Source organism: Sphaerodactylus townsendi, linkage group LG07, assembly GCF_021028975.2.
Source record: "Sphaerodactylus townsendi isolate TG3544 linkage group LG07, MPM_Stown_v2.3, whole genome shotgun sequence".
NCBI classification, from domain to species: Eukaryota; Metazoa; Chordata; class Lepidosauria; order Squamata; family Sphaerodactylidae; genus Sphaerodactylus; species Sphaerodactylus townsendi.
Window position 1 is genome coordinate 65360769 of NC_059431.1, and position 13040 is coordinate 65373808.

Consider the following 13040-nt stretch of genomic DNA (forward strand, 5'->3'; position numbering starts at 1 on the left):
GATAATTATATAAGCCACTTTGGGTTGCCATTGAGGCAAAAGTCAAGGGATAAATGAAGAAAACAAATGTGTGTTGCTACCTAAAGGTCAGTCAACCTTTCTCAGGCTTTTTAGTGACTCCATGGGAGAATGGAGATAAGATACAGTGCCTCTGGGTCCAGCAGCATTGGAACCATCAGATCACACTAGTTTGAGCAATGATCTGAGCAATGACCCAGTTACTTAAAAGCAAAATTTCAGCTTCACAAAATGCCCAACAAAGCTCTAATGGACTGGAGAGGGAAACAAACCAAATCATTGCACTATAGGGATTGATTTTTACAAAGTAATTTCTGGAAAACATTGAACTCCTCCATTAAAGATTAGCATTAGTCTCCACAATGCATTTCATTCTAGAGAAATGTCTTTGTTAAGCAACAAGGTGAAAACAATAAATAGGGTCAGCTATATTGGGACAACATATCAACCCGTCAGCCCGTTTGTTCATTCTGTGAGTTGATCTGAGCCATTTTGCATGTGATGAAATGGCAACTGGGGACAGACCATACACCTGATCCAGACTTCTCTGTCACATATAAAATTAAACTTGCTCACATCATCCAGTGGGAAAGCTCCTACTGAAAGTTCATACTAAAAGGGACAGAGACGTGCAGATAACAGAAAGGTCAAGTCAATTGTATTTCTTGTTGCCGTTGCTTGTAATTTTTAAAAAACTGACTACTTTCCTTTCCTTTGCTACAAGGATCTTAGGCCAGTAAGCATGGATGTCTCTTGCTTCTCTTCCCATTTTTTCCTCATAGCAATCTTTTGAGGCAGTTTAGGCTGAGGCCCAAGACCACCCAATAAATTTTAGGATAAGTGGACATTTAAACTCTGGTATCCCAGCCCAAGTTTACCACTCTATTATGACATATTTCTATTATAATTGTTATTGTAATTAACAATGACATCACAAAAGGAACTGAAGACTAAAATAACTCCCGATAAAACATTTGTGCTTGATATGCTATTTCATTAGGGAATAAGTGATTGCGTTAAGAAGCAATATTTTGTAATTGTTTTATGATACTGATACAGCACAGAGTTCATATTTCTGTATAGGTAAACTTTGGTGTTCTGAATAGTCTGAAACATAGCCCTGGAACAAATACATCTTGGCTTTCTTGTCCATTTATATTAAGCTTGTGGATATGGATAACAAACTTAAATTGACAACATTTGTAACAATTCTTCATGTGCTTGACAGTTATCTCCTACACTATGAAAGAGATTTGTTTTGGTCTGACAGTACCTGCTTAGCAGTAACTGACTGACAGACTGCCATGATGGCAATTCTGTGACCAGTTGTGGTACCAAACAGGGACATAGGTATAGATTTTTTATGGGGGGGGAGGTTTGGGGGTGGGGCCACACCCCCACCCGCCCCTAGCGCATGGCCACGCCTCCCCAAGCCCCGCCCCTGGCCTAGCGCTTATAAAAGCAGCTCTTTGAGGTCGGGGATGGCAGACTCCCCTCCCCTGCCCTCCCCTGCCCCTCCCCTCTGGGCAGAGGCATAGAGGGAGAATGGAGCCTGGTGCAAAATCTGAGTTTTGCGCCCCCCGCCCTGGGCAGCGGCTGTGATGCTGGAATCCACCCCCAAACAGCATCACTTTCAATGGCATTTAAACTAGAGAGACCAAATTATCCTTTTAAATCCACCTTAAAGGGAGAATCTGGGGTCCCTAGTTAAACAACATTGAAAGTGATGCTGTTTTGGGGTGGATTATCCCCCACCCTGAAACAGCATCACTTTCAATGTGGCGTTGTGGTTAAGAGCAGGTGCATTCTAATCTGGAGGAACCGGGTTTCCCTGCTCTGCCACTTGAACTGTGAAGACTTATCTGGGGAATTCAGATTAGCCTGTGCACTCCCACACATGCCAGCTGGGTGACCTTGGGCTAGTCACAGCTTTTTGGAGCTCTCTCAGCCCCACCCACCTCACAGGGTGTTTGTTGTGAGGGAGCAAGGGGAAGGAGATTGTAAGCCCCTTTGAGTCTCCTACAGGAGAGAAAGGGAGGATATAAATACAAACTCTTCTTCTTCTAAACTGAGGACCTCAGATTCTCCCTTTAAATCTATGCCGAAGAGGGTGGATTTAAAACGAGAATCTGGAAAAATTTGGGGGGTACCTGCTGTCAGGGGTGCAATTGTTAAGCTAGAAGCACCAAACTTTCAGGGTATCTTTAGGAGTCTCTCCTAATGATACCACCCAGGTTTGGTGAAGTCTGGTTCAGGGGGTCCAAAGTTATGGACCCTCAAAGGTGTAGCCCCCATCTTCTATTAGCTCCCATTGAAAACAATGGAGGATGGGGCACTCCCTTTGGGAGTCCATAGCTTTGGACCCCCTGGACCAAACTTCACAGAACCTGGGTGGTATCAGTAAGAGACTCTCCTGGGTCCAAAGTTATGGACCCACAAAGGTGTAGCCCCCATCTTCTATTAGCTCCCATTGGAAATAATGGAGGATGGGGGCACCCCCTTTGGGAGTCCATAACTTTGGACCCCCTGAACCAAACCTCACCAAACCCGGGTACTATCATCAAGGGAGTCCCCCAAACAATCCCTGAAAGTTTGGTGCTGCTAGCCCAAACAATGTGCCCCCTGCAGGCCAAAACCCCAAAAAGAACTAAAATGTTTTTAAAACCCACAAACTGGTGGGCGGAGCTTCGGACATGAATGGGGGGGGGTTCAAACTCGAGAACCCCCCCCTTTACCTACGTGCATGGTACCAAAAATGTGCATGTGTGGGGATTGCCATGTGATCTCACCAAAATAGGAAGTGATAACAACCCCCCCCCCCAACTCATAATAATAGGAAGAATTTTTAAGGTGGATGGAGGCTTATGGGGCACATTTTATATGGATTACCACTGCCATGCCTATGCAAGAAAAATCCTTCTTTCCATGGTGGGGTGTGGGGAAGGAGTTGATATATTCAGAGATGGACCTGGAACAGTAATGATCACTTCTGGCTATCTTATGCCACTATATTGATAAAGTGCTGTAATTTTACAAAATTAAAAAATTGAAAACTTTAATGAAAATTTAAAAAAAACTCTATAGGCTGTGGGGCTGTCTCATAGTTATGATGGCAAAACATGGGCTATAATTGGGGGGGGGGGTAGAATTGGTACTGGAACAAAAGTACTGGAAACTAAGGTTATATATCTGGAATCATCCAAACCAAAAACAAACTAGAAAAAGCCACTGGAGTGTGTGGGGGTGTGATGGTGGCAAAAATGCTCTGCTGGGCTTCCAGGTGGGTTCTGCTGAACTGGCCAAAGTTCCCCTCCCTTGGTGGGTTTTTCTGGAAGGAGCAATGGTGCCCTTTTCTTTCCCTGTGGCTGGTTTCCAGGGCAGCAGGAGAAAGAGGATGAGGCATCCTAAAGGAACAAATAGTAGAGCTCACTGGAGCTTTCCTATTTGGCCAATGGCTTTGTATTGCAGTTTTGTTAGGCTGCTGCTGTCTTACTATGGACTGTAAGAACCTCTAGAGAAGGGAGGGTGGAAGTGGAGGCAGAAAGTCAGAGTGACCAATAAGATTTCAAGCTAGGGACAACAATGCTTTTTGGCCAATCACAGAAGGTGTTTTTGGCCTGGATTTTTTTCAAAATGTTCTGTGCATAGCCAAATAGAAGGACTGGCTCCAGCAGACCCCATTCCATACTGATGTTTGAGAGAGTTCAGTGTGTAAAGTGTGGCTTTAGTTGCTGCTTCTCTCTCTGATTTCTGGTTCTTCAATTGCTTCATCCCTTGGATTACTGCATGCCTGTATTGGATTCCTCCTGCCTTCCTTACCACCCTAGTCAAAAGATGTTGAATAGTTTGAAATGATTGACTTATTTTCTAAACAATTTGGTTTACTTTATTTGTTTTTTTGTGATGTATGCCTGTTGCGCATTTATTTTTTTGCATGTTTGTGGGGAAGGGGGGTCAGGGCCTTGTAACGGCTTAAAGGGCTTCAGTTGCCTAGACTTTGGTTTGGTTTCCCTGCTTGTGAAAAGCAGTTAAAATGGTTTTTTTTGTATTTTGGGGGCATAGTGTGCATGGGTGACTCTGCTGGTTTTTTTCTGAGCTGTTTTTCTTGGGTGTTATTTGTGTGTGTGTGTGTGGAGGTGGTTCCTTCGCCACTTCTTTCTTTTTCTTGAAAACCCTTGTCTTCTGGTGTGGGATAGGGGAAAGACATGCCAAAAATCCTTGTGAGGCTAGAGGGACTGGTTGTATTCTCCTGTTTGGTTTCATGGTTCTTGTATCTTTGCAGTTTTGCTGAGTATTAGATTGTATTTGTATTGGATTTCATTGTTTGTATTGGATTGACTTGTGAGTTTCTCTGGGCTTCAAAAGTGCCTCCACACCTTCAAGTGCCTGACATTATGCAAGTTTATTTTTTTCCTCCACTGGAAACAATGGAAGAGTGGGGACCTAGGGTAACTGTTTTGCTACAATTGCATTCAATTGGAAATCTTTGTGGAGCTTTTGGGTGGGGGCCAGGAAGGCTACTTGTCAAGGTAGATGGACCAAATTTGCAACACAGCTGCTGGTGACTCTCCTCAGAAAAACTCCCAAGTTAGGTGACATTTGAGTGGGTTCAATTCTAAGAGCACCCAAATGGAGGAAAACTGGATGCCCTTAAAATTGGATCCCCTCCCACCCAAACCTTACCAAACTTGGGGGTACTTCTGAGGAGAGTCAGCTGCAGCTGCGCTGCAAATTTGGTGCCTCTACCTTGGAAAAAACCCCTAGAGCCCCACAGACATTTCAAATTGAATGCAATTGGAGGAAAACTATTGTCCATCTTCCCATTAAAGTCAATGATAGGAACTTTTTTCTCCATAGATGCTCGGGTGTGACTTTGACCCATTAAAGTTTATGGGTAATTTTGGGGGAAGGGCTCTGGGGGTATTTTTCAATGTAGAGGCACCAAATTTGCAGCATAGATCCAGGCAGTCCTAAGAACTCCCATGGTTGGTAAAGTTTGATTCAGGAGATTCAGTTTTATGTCCCCATCTTCCAGTGGAATTTTCAATTGTTTCCCAGGGAAGATGGGGGCACATTCTTTGGGGACCCACCCCTTGAACCAAACATCACCAAACCTGAGGGTTCTTCTAAGGATAATCATCAGCAACTATTCTGCAAATTTGGTGTCTCTACCTTAAAAAGCAGCCCTCCCAGAACCTTGAAAACAATCCCAATAGACTTTAATTGTTAAAAAACTTTTGGGGTTCTTGAAAAAAGCCCCCAAAAGCCATTTACTGGTATGGATAGTTGGATTTTTCAGCTTTACCAAAAACTTTCAGGTCCAATAAGCCTGAATCTGAAAAATACCAGAACAAAACTGATGCAAACACTTACAGGAAAAATTACACATTGGAACAAATCCCCCAAAACCTACAAAAAGTGTGAGGCAGAAATGAGTAGCTAAAGAGAGTGTGTGGAAGGCAGGGGATAAACTGAAATAGTCTGGGACCAGGGCCCTTTCTGCACCACAACGGTGTGGAGGTGTGTCGGCGTAAGACGCTTCTAGGGACGGGACACCCCCCGGGACTGGCGTGTGGCATGGATCTGGTCCTGGGAGGGCGGTATATGGCAGCGCGAGCCTTCACACAAAGCGTTATTTCGAAATTGGTACCGTTGCTGTAGACCATAGAGTGCTTATCTCTGAAAGTTTGTCCCCTGGTCACCACTGTTGCCAGCAGAGGCTAGGACACGCCTCAGGGCTGGAGCTAATGGCCAGAGTCGTGAGGCCAGTGTGGTCCCCTGGCTCTCATGCACGGAAAGCTAGAAGCCAGGAGACGAGGTAAGCTTTCAGGGGGACATGGTGCCTTCCAGCTGCTGCTGTTTTCACGACAGCAGTTGGAAGCCGCTGTTTCCGGAAAATCTCGCTCGGGGAGTGAGATTGGGAAACAGCGGCTTTGCGCCGCTGCGGGGGAGTGAGAGCGGCGCTGCTGCGGAAAGGGCCCAGGACTGAGACGATAAAACCACATGAAAATGCTCTCAGTGGTAAAATAAATTTTTGCATACCAAATATCTCAAGTTCAGTCCATAATGACTTCAATAAGTTCTTTTCCTGATTAGGTTTAGGGACAAATTCACATGTTTCAAAGATTTTGCAGCTATCACTGGGACTTTTGATCTCATGTACTGAAAGTTCTATGATTTCCAGGTAGGTCAGTCCCTGATCTGGACTGGGACTATGATGCATATGGCAAACCCCTGAACCTAGGAGCAGCAGTGGTGTAGGAGTTAAGAGCTCATGTATCTAATCTGGAGGAACCGGGTTTGATTCCCAGCTCTGCCACCTGAGCTGTGGAGGCTTATCTGGGGAATTCAGATGAGCCTGTACACTCCCAGCTGGGTGACCTTGGGCTAGTCACAGCTCTTCTGAGCTCTCTCAGCCCCACCCACCTCACAGGGTGTTTGTTGTGAGGGGGGAAGGGCAAGGAGATTGCAAGCCCCTTTGAGTCTCCTGCAGGAGAGAAAGGGGGGATATAAATCCAAACTCTTCTTCTTCTTCTATTTGTTTTCAATCTGAAATAGCCCTGGGGAACACTATTTGCCTGTTGGGAAACATGTGTGTAATTATGGTTGTATGTATATTTTCCTAATGGGGCCAATAGCAGCTTTCCAGGGGCATTTCAGGTCAGGGAAATGGAGTGGTGGGATGGGTGGGCAGGAAGGCTGAAACCCTGTCTCCATACATGCTGCAGTGCTAATCAAAATTGGACCTGTATTTACCTGGGAAGCATAATGTTTCCAGTGCACATGTAAGCCAAAGTTTTGTGACGAGAGACTTCATGCAGAGGAACTTATTCTGAGCAAAAGAGAACAATGTCTGACTTACTATAGTGTATCTGCGTTTGTATATTTAGCGTGCTGATAAAATGTGAAAGAGGTTGTAACATTGAGCCTTCCAGATTTATGGAACTTATGTTTAAGGAACTAGAATCTATATCCCTCATTTTCCTTTTTCAGGGACAGTGGAATGATTTTCCTTCGAAAATCCTATCATAATATGATAGATTTGTAAATAGCCTAGCACAGTTTTGTAAATAGCCTAGCAAGGTTATACAATATCATAGCTAGAACAGTATTTGAACACTGCGAGCAAGACCTGAGCAGAAAGCATAGACTCCTGTCTCTAAGGAGAGGACTTGATAAGAGACCAATTTGATGGATTGGATACGTCACCCTTTTTATAAAGGGGGATTATAATTGCCCTCATCCAGGGCTCTGGAATGTTCCCATTAGTATTTATGATAGTAAATAGTTTGGTTAAAATGGGAGCCCAGAAATCAGAGTGTTTCTTGAATTGTTCTGGTGGAAGCCTATCTGGGCCAGCTGCTTTCCCTAATTTTAATTTAGCTATAAGGGAGGCCACCTCATCGCTGCAAACTGGAGGCCAGACTGTCAGATCTTCCACTGTTAAATTTGGTTTAGTGAGTTCTGGAGGCTTTAGATTGCAGAAGATAGTTGCAAAATGTGCCGTCCAAGTTTCTGCTGATATCTGGGGACCAGGAATTGTTTGGGATTTACCAATGTTTGAGATTGTGCTCCAAAAACTCCTGCTGTCCCTTGAATTGAAGACTTCATAGAGGGATTCCCAGATTTTCATTAAATGAGCTTTCCCTTTGGCCTCAAGAAGATCTTGATAATTTTTTCTGGCTGATAAATACTCTTTGGATAAGGAGTTTCTCCAAGATTCATGATGATGGAATGACTTTCTTAACTGTCGCTTCTTTAATATACATTCATCATCAAACCAGGTAGAAGGATTGGATGATCGGGAGGTCTTGTGCACTGGCTGATCTGTTGCACAGTGGGGCAAGAAATGGGAAGCCAGGTCATAGAATAGTTTGCAGGTATCCTAGACTGTTTTAGCATTTAACAGATTTTGAGAGCGGTGGATCATCTGTTCTGCTTTCAAGATGTGGGTGACTTTTAGTTCCGTTTCATGAGACCAGTGAAGGTGGAGGTGACGAGGGAGGCCTTCTTCATGAGTTGGCTTCATAGAGCAGAAGTTGTTAGTTAATTTAAGAAGGAGAGGAGAATACTCACTTTCAGTGTGGTCCATTACTAGAAAATTTTTGATTCTGTTCACCAGGTCTGGCAAGGTTATTAAGTAGTCTATCACACTCGCCCCTCAGGCAGATCTAAAGGTGAACTTCCCAGGGCAGTCAAAAGGGGGGTTGTCCATTTAAGATAGTCCTGTTTGCTGGGAGATAAAGAGTAATCAAGAGGGACGTCATTTGACTTCCTGTTATAGGACAAGGAGTCCGACAGAGCTTCCCCAATGTTTAGGCCTGGTTTCTTGTACAGGGCTATGTCATTTGTACCAATCCTGGTGTTAAAATCGCCCACTATAATAATGGGTGTCAGGGGATGTGCCTGCTCGAGCAGGGATACATATTGATAGAAGCATGACCAATTCTCTTCCAGTTGTCTTGACTCATCAGTTGGAGGTAAATAAACATCCACTAGTAGGAATTTCAACTCAGCTTGTGTGATCAGAAGTGCCTGGGCCAAAGGCCGGCATGGATTCAGAACTTGTGAAATAATTTCCTAGTTTAATGCTATCATACAGATACCTGCTCTCATCTGTCACTTAGGCCTTTCCGCACATGTGGGGAGCCGAGCCTCCACCAGCATAATTTATGCCGGCGGAGGTTCGGGGGCCGTTCGCATGCTAGTGTGCGAGTGGCTGGCACTTCCCCCTCAACCGGAGAGGTGGCTCCATATGGAGCTGCCTCTGGTCGCCCCCCTCCACTCACCGTCCCATCCAGCATCGCTCTGGAGGACTGCATGGACCCATCCACGCTGCCCTGCGACCTCCAAAGGTTGGAGGGCAGCGTGGGTGGGTCTCTGCAGCCCTCCAGAGGGATGCTGCACAAGATGGTGAGTGGAGCCAATGGGGAAAACAGCGTCTTCCCGCCGGTGCGGTTCGCACCGCGCCGACAGGAACATGCTGTTTTTCGAAACATGCTGTTTTTCAGGGGCGGCTTCATGCCGCCCGGGGAAAGCCAGGACGGTGCTGCTGCAAAGCAGCAACGCGTCCTGTGCGAATGGTCTCCCAGGGACCGCATTTTTGCCATCCCTGGGATGCTGTATAAGGCCTGTGCAGAAAGGGCCTTAGTTTTGATCTTAAAGACTGTGGTTGTAATGGAAGTGAACCTGCCAGATAGTCCTCTCCGCTTGTCAAGGTCTCTTGAAGAATAATAATATTAAATTTAGATAGAAATGCAATTGAATCTGAATCATTTATGCGAGTATACCAGCCTGATATGTTCCATGACAGAATGCTGACACTGTTATTGAGTCTTAGTCAATCTCCATGTTGGGATGCATCTGGCACCTGTGTCAACTGTGGGGAAGCTATCTACATCTCCAGATCTATTAGGCTGGGGAGTTGTTTGCAGTAGGAGGGATGCAATCCTTCTCGTAAGGAATGGATTCATCCCGTTTGAGCTTTGACTTTCAGTACGATGAGGTGCCGGCCCGTTCCATACCAATTAGATTGTTGGCTGAATTAGCGAGATCCTTTAATTCTTGTGCCCAGGATTTACCTACACTAGAACTAGGAGGATTGGGGTTGAAAATCCTGAATGGGTGGGTGTCTAGTTCAAAGTCATTGAGAGGTGTACCCATACTTGGGATTTGACTGATTTGGGTGGGGCAGACGAACTGGGATGAGGATATGAAAATTGGCATCTCAAGAGAGTCTGTGTTATGGAAGTCTTGGCCAGAGTTTCTGCTTATCTCAAATTTCCCATCCTCATTAGGACCAGATATTGCATTTTGACATGCATTATCATGTTTGATCGTGATGGGCATCTGGCCTTCGTTTATAGGAGTTACAGTTGGCCATAAATCTTGGATTTTTGTAACACTGGTTTCTTTAGCTGAAGTGACCAGAGCAGTTTTTTTGACAGTGAACGTATTTGTATGGGTTTAGAACTGGAGATTGTTTGCTTGTTACATGACTTCTATTTGTCCCAAAACTCTGGTTGACTGTGGCCTCCAAGAAATTGGGAATGCTCAAAGGCATCTGGGGAGAGCATCTCTGGTACACTTCCCTTCTGTTCTTCTCCCTCATCCTGTTGCATATAAACAGTGATTGAATGATTGAATTTTTGAAGACTTGAGTGGGAAAAATACCCTTGTGCTCCAGATGGTCATTACCTTTCGCCAACCGTTGTGGGATGGTTCTTGTGGCAAAGGTAAGAATTATTCTTTGGTGTGCATTAGAACTGCCAAGGTGTACCATTGGTGCCAAGTTGATTTGGGCCGTCCATTGTTTTAGCAAGATACTCAGATGTCTTTTGACTAGGCCTACCGACTTCCAGTCCAGTTGAGTTCCACGACGTGGGAAGATAATTAAACAGGTTTTATTACATTCGAGTATTAGGTTCTGTGATTTATGAGTATTTAAGTCTTTGTTATACTCTGTCTTACAGGCCAAGAATGGAAGTTGGCTTCTCACTGAAGGTGAAGTATTTGGAGGGGTGGGTCTCTTTGGCACCGTCTGGAGTTCAGGTTCTCTGTCAAAATGCAATCTAGAAGATTGGTGATGTAGCTCAGGCTGAGATTGATGTTATTCTGTTCTCTATAAATATTTTTTATGGTCACAGCCATGAGTGTGTAAATAGCTTCTGCCTGTTGTACGGCTGTCATGTTTACAGTTGTGCTCTCCATTCCGTTTGCTTCTGTCTACATTAGCTGTTGTATAGTGCACTTGTTTGAAGAGTCAACAGGGCCAGGACTGCCGACCATCCCTGAGTTCGCTGCTCTTCCCTCTCAATCTCCTCTGCACTATAAGGGAGTGACTATGTGAGTCACCTCCTCTTCCTGAGTCAAGGGGGGAAACTGATTGGAAACAGGTATTGCATACTTAGGAGTACAGCTCTCAGTGTTCTTGGAACTATTAGTAAAGAAATCCTCTATCTTAGACTGTTTGCTCCTTGGGGAGGAGCTAGATTCACCTGGGTCTCTTTGTTTTTTTCCTTGTGCCATGGTTTAAATTAATTGAGTTAAAATTTTGTCCACAGGTATTTCAATTGGAATATGTAGTTAGTATTTGACTCAGTGCAATTATCAGTTAGTTGGTGATAAATGAGGTTATTAAAAGTTGTTACAAGGGTTGATAAAAGTCCTGGCAAGCCGTGTGGTAGTTTCCTAGAGTATTCCAACTTGGAGACTGTAAACAGAGATAAGCTGGTTGAAAACAAACTTCCACAATTGTTAAATAAGTGTTCGGGAGGGAAGGAGCACAGCTGCGGTTTATATTTGGAGAGTTAAAAGCATGAGTAATTAAAATTGAAAGTTAAAAGTCATTATTTATGCAGCAGCTCGCCCTTCAAAGCCGTCTGGACGCCATCTTTCTCATGTGAATATCAGGCTCCTTACGCATAACTGGTCTTAGTTATTTGGATTTCTTTGTTCTTCTGAAAGTAAAATGTAACTATAAACTGGAATTACTGAGTGGAGCTCTGCTGTTCTTAATCTTCTTCCATTAGAAGGACTCTGTGGTCATTCACAAATAAACTAGTGGAGTCAGCACATATTCATATTCAGAGCCCTTTGGGAGTTGGGTGGTATATGAAATAACAACAACAACAACAACAACAACAACAACAACAACAACTATTATTATTATTATTATTATTATTATTATTATTATTATTATTAATAATAATAATAATAATAATAATAATAATAATAATAATAATAATAATATAGTTCATTCATGTACAATTATCATCCTGGATTTTTCCCCCATAGAAGATGTTTTTATGTTATTGCATTGGTGTACAAGAGACCAGTTCAACCTGCAAATATCATGGTGAATTTTCAAAGATGAGTGCCTCTTTTCTATTGTAATGCAACAGGGAGACAGATTGCTTTCAGACAGCCATGAATTCAAATCTGCCTAAGGAGGCAATTTCTAATTTTAGAATAGTGAGTAGCTGGCTGACTGTCAGCAAGCCTTTTCAGGGATTTTCGGCACCAGCGCTACAAATAGCTGATTCTGAGAATGCTTTTTAAATTGTTTAAATAATATAGTTCTGGGCAAGAGTTTCTGAACATATTAAGGTGACAGGTTACTTGTTGCTTCTGGGTTTTTTTCTTTAAATATCTTATTCGCAGTGTATTATTTCTATACTATGTACTTTGTCCAGGGTGATGTTTCAGATTTCATTGTTAGACAAGGTAGGGCTGCTGTCCTACACTTGACAGACCTGGAGAAGGGATTAATAGACTCTATCATTATATTTTTCAAAGAGGGAGACTTAGTTTTTATTACATTAGTGCTATTTTGTGGAATAATTGGAAAATGCACAGGAAGGCATGAGATACTTCCCTTATAATTAATTTTTGAAATCAGTGGAAGCTTAAGAAGTGTAAAACACAAATCAGATGACCAATTTCTGCTGCAGGTATGTTAATCACCTCCATGTTTCTTTATCTATCTATCTATCTATCTATCTATCTATCTATCTATCTATCTATCTATCTATCTATCTATCTATCTATCTATCTATCTATCTATCTATCTATCTATCTATCTATCTATCTATCTATCTATCTATCTATCTATCTATCTATCTATCTATCTATCATCTTATTTATTATAATGTTATCCTGCCTTTTCTTGTTCTGAAAGGTGGAGTATAATAATAGTTTTAAAACGAAACAAAATAACCAATAACAAATCTCTCTCCGACCTTAAAATAAGCTTCCCTTTTAAACCCCCTAGCCTTTCCTCATTGGCTATAAAAAAGATAACTCTACCTGGCCTATTTCCCTACACAAATTAAGCAGAAAAGTCTATTCAAATTTTGCTTTGCTTCTCCCAAGCTAGGAGGCCTGGAAACTGGCTTTTTGCTTTAAAAACAAAAACTCGAGAATTCAGATCAGCTAACGGGCCAAGTGGGAACCAGCTGGCATGCCCAAATTGCAGGTAAAACCCAGCCAGTGTAACTGTGCCCCTCTTTGTGAGCTGTGAA

At 43.2% G+C, this 13040-nt stretch overlaps 1 protein-coding gene across 4 annotated transcripts in view; it reads left to right on the forward strand.

Moving 5' to 3' along the window:
- SHC3 (SHC adaptor protein 3) overlaps nt 1-13040 on the forward strand; it is a 46927-nt gene that overhangs the window by 6421 nt on the left and 27466 nt on the right. The gene's annotated exons all lie outside the window — the stretch shown is intronic.